Raw genomic sequence first — 11,740 nt, forward strand, 5'->3', positions numbered from 1 at the left:
CCGCCCGGAGCTCCGGTTCCGCAGCGCCGCGCGGGGGCGGGGCGTCTCTGCGGCAACCAGAGCGTCACACGCAGAGGTGCGCGCTGACCTCAGCGGGAAGGCGGGACCTCCCCGGCCCGGCCCTCTCTCCTTAAATGGGCAGTGGCGTCAGCGTAGGCATCCGAGGTGGACCCGGGCGTGCCCTAGACCCGGGTAGTAGGCAGGGCCGATGTTCAGGTGTCCCGCAGGGTGTCCAGTGTGAGTTTTGTGCTGCAGGAACGAAGGTACCTGTGTGATGGAGCGTCCTGGTGCGTGGGCTGAGACCCAGGAAAAAGTTGTGGCAAAGAAAAAAAGGAAAGAAAGAATGTAGGGGGGCTGGGGTTGTGGCTCAGCGGTAAAGTTCTCACCTAGCTCAAATGAGAAATTATACCCCAATGACTCAAATGTATGAATTGCCAAGATCATTGTAATGTCATGTGTAGCTAATTAAAAAAATAAATAAATAAATAAAAAGTTCTCACCTAGCTTGTGCGAGGCCCTGGATTTGATCCTTAGCGCCACATACAAATAAATAAAATAAAGGTATTGTGTCCAACTAAAACTAAAAAATAAATATTAAAAAAGTCTCATTTAAAGAAAGAAAGAAAGAATGTAGGGCTCTGGGTCTGCTCAGTGGTAGAAAGCTTGCCTTGCATTCAGGAAGCCATGGGTTCATGCCCAACACTGAAAAAAAAAAAAGAAATTACATAATAACCTAATATGTGGGCAAGTTTCACTAAGTATTTGACTTTTCACAACAACTCTACCAGAAAGATACTGTTATTGTCCCCATTTACAGGTGAGAAGGAGTTAAGAGATTTGCTTAAGTCTGCAACTTATATGGGATGGAGCTGATTTTAACCCAGCAGTTATTGTGTCACATCATCCATTCTATAAATATTTGCAGAGTGCTGTCTGTGTTTTGTTTTGTTTGGTTTGGTTTGGTACTGGGGATTGAACCCAAGGGCACTTTACCAGTGAGCCACATCTCCAGGGTTTTTCTAATTTTTTGTTTTGAGACAGAGTCTTGCTAAATTCCTTAGGGCCTTGCTAATCTGCTGAAGCTGGCCTCAAATTTGTGATCCTCCTGCCTCAGCCTCCCCGAGTTGCTGAATTGCTGGGATTACAGGTGGGCCAGCAAGTCTGTGCTTTTGTTGAGAGGGTGAACAGGTAGACACCATTCAGCCCTTAGGGAACTCAAGGTCAAAAGGAGGGTGAATAGGCAATGGCTGGAAGTGACAGAATCAGGTGATTAGAATGAAGAGAGTTGTGAGAGGTGTGAGGATTTCTAGCAAGAACACATTCCCTTGGAGGGGCACCTAATTCAGTGTGAGGGGTGCATTCAGAGAAGGCATCCAGGAGAAAGAGATCTAAACTAAGATCTTGAAGGGGCCAGCGAAAGAGTGTAACGGCAGAGTAAACGCAAAAGCTTCAGACAAGAAGGAAAGCATGGTCCAAGTGGGAGACTAAAAGAAGTAACTGAAACATCAAATTTGGGGACTGAGGAGCTGCAGGAAGTGGGGTAGGGATAGGTGTGTGGTGATAAGGTATTTGGAATCCACCCTAAAGGCCTCGGGAAGGTGTCACAGGGCTTTCTCAAAGTGATGTCAGCATGATTAGTGTGTAAAGACTAGGATAGTTGAGGGGAAAAGAGGAATCAAGTGGCCCAGAGCAGAAGCCTAGAGACCACTTAGGAGGCTGCTGCTAAAGTTCAGGGAGCATTCAGGAGGTCCAAAGAGCAAGATTTAGCAGGGCACAATGGCACATGACTATAATCCCAGCTAACTAAGAGACTGAGGCAGCAGGATTCCAAGTTGGAAACCAGCCTCAGCAATTTAGCAAGACCCTTCCTCAAAATAAAAATAAAAAAGGGCTGGGGATGTAGCTCAGTGACAGAGTGCCTCTGAGTTCAATCCCCAGCTCCACAAAAGTGTGTGGGGGCATGCCCTAGACTTTGACTAAGTGGTTGAGAGCTCACAAAGTGAAAGGGAGGAAGAAAGCAAGGAAATGATGGGGCTGTCTGGCCTGGGGCTTGGGTGGACAATATTGCCTTCAGAGAACACAGGAAGGCAGATTGACATTGGAGAGATAATGACTCCAGAGTCTATGGAGCTCAAAGGGCCATTCAACCTAGGTGGTGAGTGAGCTGCTCAGGATAGGGACCTGGAAAGGGAGGTGCGGGTGCCATATGGTTGCCAATTCATGCATGACTGGTGCTCCAGAACCACCCTGAGTATTGTACTTGTTGGCCACTCATTCATCAAATCCTAGAGTAGAAGCAAGGAAGGCTCCACAAATCCAACCCAGGCCAAAAAAGGAGACACGGTGATCTGAAGTCCAAGATTAAATACCTGGTCCCTGCTGCCCTGATCCTCCACCATCGGGCTTTTCTTTCTGCATTGTACCAATGAATAGTTCTTTGAAAAATGTCATGTGCAGGCTCTGTCCAGGAAGTAATCAAATCCTGCCTCCTGGGAACGTGCAGTTTAGATAGGGAAACTACATTTACTCACTCAATAAATATTGATTGAGCACCCTGGCCCTCATCTAGGCCTTTTTCTAGGCACTTAGGATACAGGGGTGACCAAGCAAAATAAGGTCCTTCCCTTGCTGAGTGGAGGGGAGCATAATATAAAAAAATGCAGAAGTGCCTTTCAGGTGTGACAGATTTTTTTTTTTTTCCTTTTTGGATAATGGGGATTGAACCCAGGGGCTCTCAACTACTGAGCCATATCCCCACCCCTTTTTATTTTTTATTTTGAGACAGGGTCTTGCTAAGTTGCTTAGGGCCTTGCTAAATTGCTGAGACTGGCTTTGAACTTGTGATCCTGCTGCCTCAGGGCTCCCAAACCACTCGATTACAGGTGATCACCAGATGCCCAGTTCAGTGGTGCCTTCCTCAGATGTTATGAGGAAGCTGAATTGGGTGACTGGCTTTGGTGGGAGGCATTCGTTGGGTGATCAGGAAAGACCCTTGAAGTAAGCAATGTTTAGATGAAATCTGAAAGAGGAGAGGAATTATTGCTAAACTGGCTCCGTAGTTGAAGCAAGTTGCTCTATAGTTGAGGTGTTTGGAGGGCTGTCCTGGGCACTGGGGGAAATGAAAACAAAAACAAAAAACATCAGAATCCATGAACAACACCCAGTGGCTCAGGAGAGTGAGGCAGAAGGATCGCAAGTTCAAGGCCAGCCTCAGCAACTTAATGAGATCCTAAGCAATTTCATGAGGCTCTGTCTCAAAATAAAAAATAAAAATGGACGGGTGTGATCATGCACACCAGTAATCCCAGCAGCTTGGGAGGCTCAAACAGAATTTCGAGTTCAAAGCCAGCCTCAGCAACTGTGAGGCACTAAGCAACTGAGTGAGACCCTGTCTCTAAATAAAATACAAAATAGGGCTGGGGATGTAGCTCAGTGGTCAAGTACCCCTGAGTTCAATCCCTGGTACCAAAAACATAAATTAATAAAACTAAAAATGGCTGAGGATGTTGCTCAGTGGTAAACTGCCCCAGGTTCAAATCCCAGTACCAACCAAAAGGAAAAACAAAACAAAAAAATCCGTAAAATAAAGCCTCTGGCCTCCTGGAAGAGGCCATAGAGAGTTTGGTCATCTCTCACAGAAAACCATCACTAGCAACTGAGGCAGTTCATGCTAAGGTGACCATCTGTGATGCAAGGATCGGCACTGAGGAAGGTTGAAGATGGTACAGGGAACATCTTGGGACATGAGGGACTTAAGCCAGATTTGGCCAGAAAGAGTGGAAAGTGAGGTGGCCCACAGGTAGGGCCTTGAGTGCCAAGTGAGAGGACTGGCCCTGTGTTCTGTGAAGTCATTTGAGGGCCTTCGGGAACCCCCTTCGGCATTCCCAGATTCAACCATTATGGAGAAGTCACAGCTCTTGCTTCATCTCTTTTCTTTCCTGAAGTATTTCGAAGCCCATCTCAGATCTCATTTCACCTCACCCCTCTGTGTCTCAGTGTGTGTTTTATTTTTTTGGAGGGTATGGGGAGTCCTGGGGGGATTTAACCCAAGGCCAATTCACCACTGAGCCATATCCCTAGCCCTTTTTATTTTGAAACAGGTACTTGCTAAATTGCTTAAGGCCATATTAAATTGCTGAGGCTGGCTTTGAACTTGTAATCCTCCTGCCTCAGGCTCCCTAGCTGCTGGAATTACAGGCCTGTGCCAGCATGCCCAACTTGTGTGTTTTAGAAATATGGCTATTTTCTTACAAATTCACAGTGTCATTGTCATACTTACCAGGATTAAGAATTCCTTTTTATTATTGCAGTAGTAGGGATGGAATCCAGGCCTTGCCACATGCTAGGCAAGCATTCGGCCATTGAGCTGCACCCTCAGCCCTAATTGTTAAATAGTATCTCTTCCCCAATTCATTTTCAAATTTTCATGATTATCTAAAAATTGTTATAATGTCATTTCTTTTAGACAAATGCAGTATCCAAACAAGATCTGCATCTTTTTTTTTTTTTCCCACATTTTGAGAGTTCTGGTTCTTATATCTTTTTACTCCAGCAAATTTGCTTCACCTATCCATTGGGTTAGCTTTCAGATACAAAGGTCACATCATTTTCCAATTGTGGCCACTGTAGGCCACTGGCCCACTGACACACTGGTGACTAATGCATTGGAGCCTCAGCCCTATCAAGTCCTATGTGACTTTGTGCAAATTACTTAACTCTCTGTCCCTCAGGCTTTTCATCTGTAAAAAACGGAGACAAAAATAAGTGGGGTTTCTGATTCTTCAGGTGAGGCAATATACCTAAAGCAATTTTGTGCAGTGCATGGCAAATTTCCATGTTATTATTATTATGGGGAAAGGGTGTTCCAAAGAAGGAGGGATGGATACCAATATTCCTCAGAACTGCTTCTGAATGTTCCAGGCCCAAAAGAGGAAGGAGACAAAGACACCACTCGGGAGTGTCACCACTATCTTTCTGTTTCTGTCTGTCTTTGCCTTGTTCCCTGACTCTACCTGTGCGGATCTCTTTATCTCTTTATCGCTCTCCTTCTCCTCTCTGCATTTCTCTGCTTCTCTCTACTTGTCTTATGCGCTCTCCTTTTTGGACCCTTCTTTATCTCTGTGCCCCTCTCCCCGGCTGCCTGTGGCTGCCGTCTTTGTTACCAACCCCAGCAGTATATCTTCACCTTGTGTTTCTTTCACCTTCTCTTTGCAGCTGTCTTCTTTCCCCCTGTTCTCTCTCCCTCCTTCCACTCCCCTTCATCTTCTGGCTCCAGCCCCTGCAGAGTCTCCTGGCTGGACAGTCCTTGTAACCACCTCAGTGACAGCTGCCCCTGTAACCCAGCTCTGCATATCTCAGGGAGACTGTGTTTCATGGTTTCCATCTTCTGCTCTGTCCCTTCCTGGCTGGTGACAGCATGTTCCTCTCCTAGCCTGTCTCTATTTCAGCTTCTCTGTTTATTTCTGTCTGTCTCTTTTTCAATTTCATCCCCACAATATTTACCGAGCCGCCACCATCCAAGGAACTGGATGACGGGATAGTGCTGACCCAGGTAGGCACATGCCATCTTTCAAGGAATACCCACTCTGCTGGGGAGACAGGCACCAGACAAAGGCACAGGCCAACATGTGACCCTGGCTGCCCACCTCATCCTGCTGGGCACAGGAGTTGGCGAGGACTTGGGCCTGTGAGGGCAAATTGGCTCTGTTCTGAGCTTCCCTGACAATTGCCTGTCCCTAAATAGGGACTGTGCACCACTCAGGAAACCAGATCAGAGTGTTTAACCCATTTGATCACTCAACGGCATGCACTGTGAGCCAGGCTGGGGGAGACAAGTAAAAAGAAAAGATCCCCAGCCTACGCAGGACCACAGTCTGCCGTAGGAGGGAGAAAAGAGTAGCGTATGATAGGCAGAGGAAACCAAAGGCAGGTGGCCCTGGTCCCCAAAGAAGGCCGGAAAGATTCCTCACTTTCTCCTCTTCTTACCTCTGACAGGTTTGTTCTACATAGGGTTAAAAATGATTTCAGCAGCTGTGATATTTTTTTAAAAAATTCTTCAGAACTAGCATTTGAAAGGGAGAATATTTTATGTACAACTCAGGATTTCCAGCTTCTCTGGAAAAAAAAAAAAAAATCAAGCTGGGCCCAGTGGCGCAGGCCTGTAATCCCAGTGGCTTGAGAGGCTGAGGCAGGAGGATTGCAAGATCAAAGCCAGCCTCAGCAATTTAGTGAGGCCCTAAGCAACTTAGTGAAACCCTGTCTCTAAATAAAAAATAAAGAGAACTGGGGATGTAGCTCAGTGGCTAAGCATCCCTGGGTTCAATCCCCAGTACGAAAAAAGAAAAAGAAAAATCAGATCTGGCAAAACAGTGCTCATCTCCACACGTCAGTAATTGGCTAGAGCCGTGTCAAGGTTGTCCCTCCAAATGGGGGCTGCGGTATCCAGTTCCCCATCCATTCCCCTTGTGTCCCTGACATGGAAGTCAAGTTCTAGCTGCCCTTGAATGACCACAAGCTTATGCTGTGGCTCTTCTTACATTAGAGAAATATTTTTTTTGTTCTACCTCCATTAAAAGTGGAGAAATGAGCCAGGCATGGTGGCACCCCTGCAATCCCAGCAATTCAGGAGGCTGAGGCAGAGGGTTGGAAATTCAAGGACAGACTTAGCAACTTAGCAAGACCCTCAGCTACTTATTAGACCCTGGCTTTATATAAAAAAATAAAAAGGGCCCAGCGTGCACGCTTGTAATCCCAGTGGCTAGGGAAGCTGAGGCAGGAGGGTTGTGAGTTCAAAGCCAGCCTTGCAAAAGCAAGGTGCTAAGCAATTCAGTGAGACCCTGTCTCTAAATAACAAAATAAGGGTGGGGATGAGGCTCTGTGGCCAAGAGTCCTCGAGTTCAATGCCCAGTACCCCCAACACCAAAAAAAAAATAAATAAATAAAAATGACCAGGGTTGTAAATCAGTGGTAAAACATCCGTGGGTTTAGTCCCCAGTCAAAAAAAAAAAAAAAACAAAAAAACCCAAAACAAAGCAAAACCAGAAGATTGAGAATACTCCATATACATATATTAAAAAAACATATTGTACTGTCATGTATAACTAATAAGAACTAATAAAATATTAAAATGTCAAAAAAAAATATAAAGTGGGCAAACAAAAGGTAACAATAAGAACCAGGCCCAGAGCCAGGGGCGGTGGCGCACACTTGTAATCCCAGTGACTCTGTATGCTGAGGCAGAAGGATTGCAAGTTTGAGGCCAGCCTCAGCAACTTAGTGAGACTGTGTCTCAAAATAAAAAGTAAAAAGGACGGGGGTGTGGTTCAGTGGAAAAATGTTGTGAGTTTAATCCCCAGTACTCCCCCCCCCCAAAAAAAAAAAAAAATCAGGCACAGTGGCACAAGCCTTGTAACACAGCCACTTAGGAGGCTGAGGCAAGAAGATCACAAGTTCAAGGCCAGCCTCAACAACCTAATGAGACCCTGTCTTAAAAAAAAAAAAAAAAAAAAAAAAAACACACACAAAAAAAACATGGCTGAGGATGTAACTCAGTGGTTGAACTCCCCTGGGTTCAATCCCCAGTACTGGGGAAGGGGGGTGGTGGGAAGAAAGATAATGACAGAGAGATGTGGCAGAGCCTTTGGAGTTTGCAGTCCTAACAAGGAGCAGCTACTGACTGAGGCAGGGGACTACCCCTCATCCCTGCCTGAGCTGCCCACCCCTATTACCCACACCCTCCCCTGAGCTTCAAGCTCCCTCCACCCTAATAGGGTCAGGGGCCAAGTTCTGACAATCAGGCAGTCCCCCCCACCCACCCCTTGGCTCAGTGAGAATGGGAATCTCCCTGGGGCTTTTCTGGTGGGGCCCAGGGTCTTTCTCCCTCTTGCCACCATTGCCCAGGGCCCTGGTGGGCAGGGGGCCAACTTGGTGGGAAACCGGTAGGAGAGGCAGTTCTTGCTCCCTTAAAACCAGGATTCAGCAGCAGCCCTGCGCTTCCTGCCAGGAGGCCCCTCACTCTGTCCTGCCCCATTTTCCCAAGGGCAGTGCAGAAAGGCAAACCAGCAACCACAACCTACAGGAGGGCGTGGTCAGGGAGGGTGTGCTCAGGGAGGGCGTGGTCAGAGGGCGCACCTCAGACAAGGGAACAGGGAATCTGCGGAGATGTGCGTGATCCAGGGAGAGAGACAGAAGAGCAACCAAGGAAGAAGCAGTTCTTAGTCATTCTCAGCATACATTTATTGAGTGCTTACTGTGTGCCCAAGAGTAAGCCAAGTGCTAGAAACAGCAAAGGGACAGGTTGGAGTCAGGGTCAGCAGTTGAGTTGCCCGTGATGCCATTGACCCTGGTTAACATGGGGAATAGATAAACCGTTCAGGCACCACGCTGATGGACTGGGCTGGGCCCTGGACCCTTGACCTGGCCTGCCTAGATGTTCCTTCTAGCAACAGAAAGGGATCTAGTGAGGCAAAAGCCTCCCCTCCCAGGTGCCAAGGCACACAGTCAAGCTCCTACACACTCCTCTAAACACGCACACAACCCGACATACCCAGAACACATCTCAGACTTGTGTGCACACACAAACATACAACACACACACACACACACACACACACACGGAGTCAGAGGCACAGCCAAGCGGTAGCCAAGGAGGTTCTCCCCCGATGGCTGGGATCTGAGTCACTCTGCTCAGTATAAACCTGCCCAGTACTTAGAGATGACCTTGGGATGCTTTTTGGCCAAGTCTCTTACCAAAATGTGAAAGACATAAAGGAAACATCGTCGAGGGAAAATAGCTTAAGGCTTTGCCAAGAAAGGGATTATGGGAGGAGTGGGGTCAGCAGGAATGGACCTCACTTGCTTTACTTGGCCATGGTCATGTCATGGTCAGAGCCGCCTTAAGTCAAGGTCCTGTCATATGGAAGTGGGGGCAGGGACCTCGCTGTGCTGTCTGCTCTTTGTCGGCCATAAAAATAATGCCAGTTTGGCAGCCTGCTCAGTGCCAGGCACAACACCATGCAGGTACTTTACCTGCATGTACACCTGGCTGCTCTTCCCAAGCTGTCTCCTTGACAGAGATGGAGCCTGCCTCTGAGAAGGGTCAAGGTCAGGGAGCAATCAGTGCAGAGGCCCTGCTTGGGTGGGGGAGAATGACTAACTTCTTCAGTGACCAAGGGGCACAGGCGGTGGCTCCATGCTGGCAGGAAGAGGCTGGAGCTATGGCAGGATGCCCTCACGGAGGATGGTGCATCTCCCTGACACTTGGGAAGCTCAGGGTGAGTCAGGCATGGAGGAGTCACCTATGGAGCCTGCCTGCTCACACTGACCTTCCCACCAACCCCAGGACAGGGCTGCAGCCCGAGGATAAATAACACCCTTACTTGGGGGTATCCTAAGTTCTTAACCCTCATAAGCCCATGGTCTATATTTAGGGAAAAATAGGCCATCGTTCTTAAGTTGGGTCTCTGGTAATTGACACCTTCTTGGCCCAAGAGCCCATGAGAACCCTCCTATCACCCCTCAGGGGGAGGGAAGGGGAGCTGCTACTGAAATGACCCCTGAAGCGCGATTCTGGTAAGACTTTGCAGAGCTCTCTGCAGGAGCCCCTCACCACGGGTTACTCACAGCTTGTCCCCAGTCCCTCATCACCCCCACCCCAATTGTATACCTATTCCAATTCACACAGGTTCACATCAAGTGCATTGAAAACCCCACAGAGCTGAACGTGTGTGCTACTGTCTGGGACAGTCCTGCCCATATGACCCCAATACTAGATGTCCTCCCCACTTTCAGTGTCCTTGCAACTTAGGGCAGGGTGATGTCCTCCTCAGCTGTCTGGGCCAGGAAGCGCCAGGTTAAGGAAGGTCTACACAGTTCTTTTGACCTGGACAATAATGGGCACAGGAGGGAAAGAGAGGTGGAGCAAAACAGGAAGGACCTCGAGGGCCTGAACCTTCTCTTTGGCCTTTATGAGGCCTGGAACTTTTCTCTATGAGCAGGCCCCAGCAGTGGGAGCTGCCGGCAGAGGCCTAGGGGGTTTAGAGGAAGCTGACCACTAAGAATGCCTTGATCCCAGAGCTAGAGACAGGAGGGGCTCCTGGCAGTGTCCCTAAACCTGGCTCGGCCCCCCTCCTCACTCTGAAACCACAAGACTGGACATCACTTCCTGTTTCTTCCCCACTTGGAGGACAAAGGGGAAGGTGAGAGGCTTGTGGCCACTTGGTGCCCCCTGCCTGCGATCAGTCTCCATCTCAGGGCATTCCTCTTGAGATTGGGGCAGCTAGGGAATTGCACCCTCAAGTACCCATCAGCCTCCAGAGCCCAAGGACCCCCTCCTTCCTGATGAAGCTCTTGGCTCCAAGAAATAAAAATTCTACCTAAGCTTCCTCCCCTTCCTGGGGCTGCTCGTCTCCCTGCTCCAGAAGCCCTAAGACTGCTGCTCATAATGGAATGTTCTGGTCTTGAGGGCTTGGTTCTTCCAATGTCTTAAGATCCACATGTAAGCCCTGCCCTTAACCCTAGGCAAGTTATTCCACCTCTCTGGGTCTCAGTTTTCCAACTGTAAAATGGGGATGATAGTATCTGTTTAACTCTACAGGATTCAATGATAGTAACAGGAAGATATGTAACTGTATAAAGGCAGCATGACAGGCCTGCATCCTGACAGGGGGTACCAACCCATCTGGCTCATTACCACCTCTGTAGCTGGCTTCCATTTTCACGCCTCTAATCCTCACCCACTGCTGGCTGCAGGCTATTTTCAACCTTCACTTCTAGTCTCTCAATGCTGGCATCTTCCCTCAAAGTGCCTCTCCCTGAAGGTGTGGGCACTGGGCCTGGGTGCTGCTGGGCACAGCACAGGCCATCTGCCCAACATCATAGAGGTTTTCCAGCTGGAAGAGACCTTGCTAGTCAGCATTTCCCCAAACTGCCCTCCTCTTCACCAGTGATTTCGGACTTTGGGAGGCACCAGAATCACCAGAGGCCACTACTGGAATCTACAACTTTAACCAATAGCCAGGAGCCTCTGCTGCAGGTAGCCATGGGCCACATGTTGGGGATGGCTCTGGTGGTTAGAGCCAGGCCGTAACAGTACACATACCCCTTCTTAGAGACCCTCAAAGAGTACCATGAGAATGCTTGATACAAAGGAGCAGACTTGACTTTAACTCAGCATTTCCAAAATTAGACTATAAACCTTTTAAATTAGAATAACCATTAACACATCATAGCCCAGCTGGGCGGTGGTTTGGAAAATGTCAGTGTTTTTTTTTTTTTTTTTTGGTGGGGGGAGGACAGGGAGATGACGGGTTTGGAACCTAAGGCCTTACACATGCTAAATATGTGCTCTACCACTGAGCTAAACCCCCAAGCCCATCATTTGTTGGGTTCTGATTTCTATTTTTTTTTTTTTTTTTGGTACTGATTATTGAACACAAGTTACTTTCCACTGAGCTACATCCCCAGCCCTTTTTAAGACAGAATCTCACTAAATTGCTGAAGGTCTTACTAAATTGCCAAGGCTGACCTCAAATATGTCATCTTTCTTGCCTCAGAGATTACAGGTGGCCCAGATGTGTTGTGATTTTTAATATTTAAGCAATCTTGAGCCTAAGAGATTCACTGGCCAGCTGTTACTATGGAGCTCAAATTAGGCCTGAGTTTGTCCCTTCCTCTTCTGTTTGTCCACCATATCCTGACACTGTTCTCTGAGCCTGCAGTTCTCTTGGGTCACCCTATATCC

This window comes from Callospermophilus lateralis, chromosome 11, assembly GCF_048772815.1.
Source record: "Callospermophilus lateralis isolate mCalLat2 chromosome 11, mCalLat2.hap1, whole genome shotgun sequence".
Lineage (NCBI taxonomy): Eukaryota > Metazoa > Chordata > Mammalia > Rodentia > Sciuridae > Callospermophilus > Callospermophilus lateralis.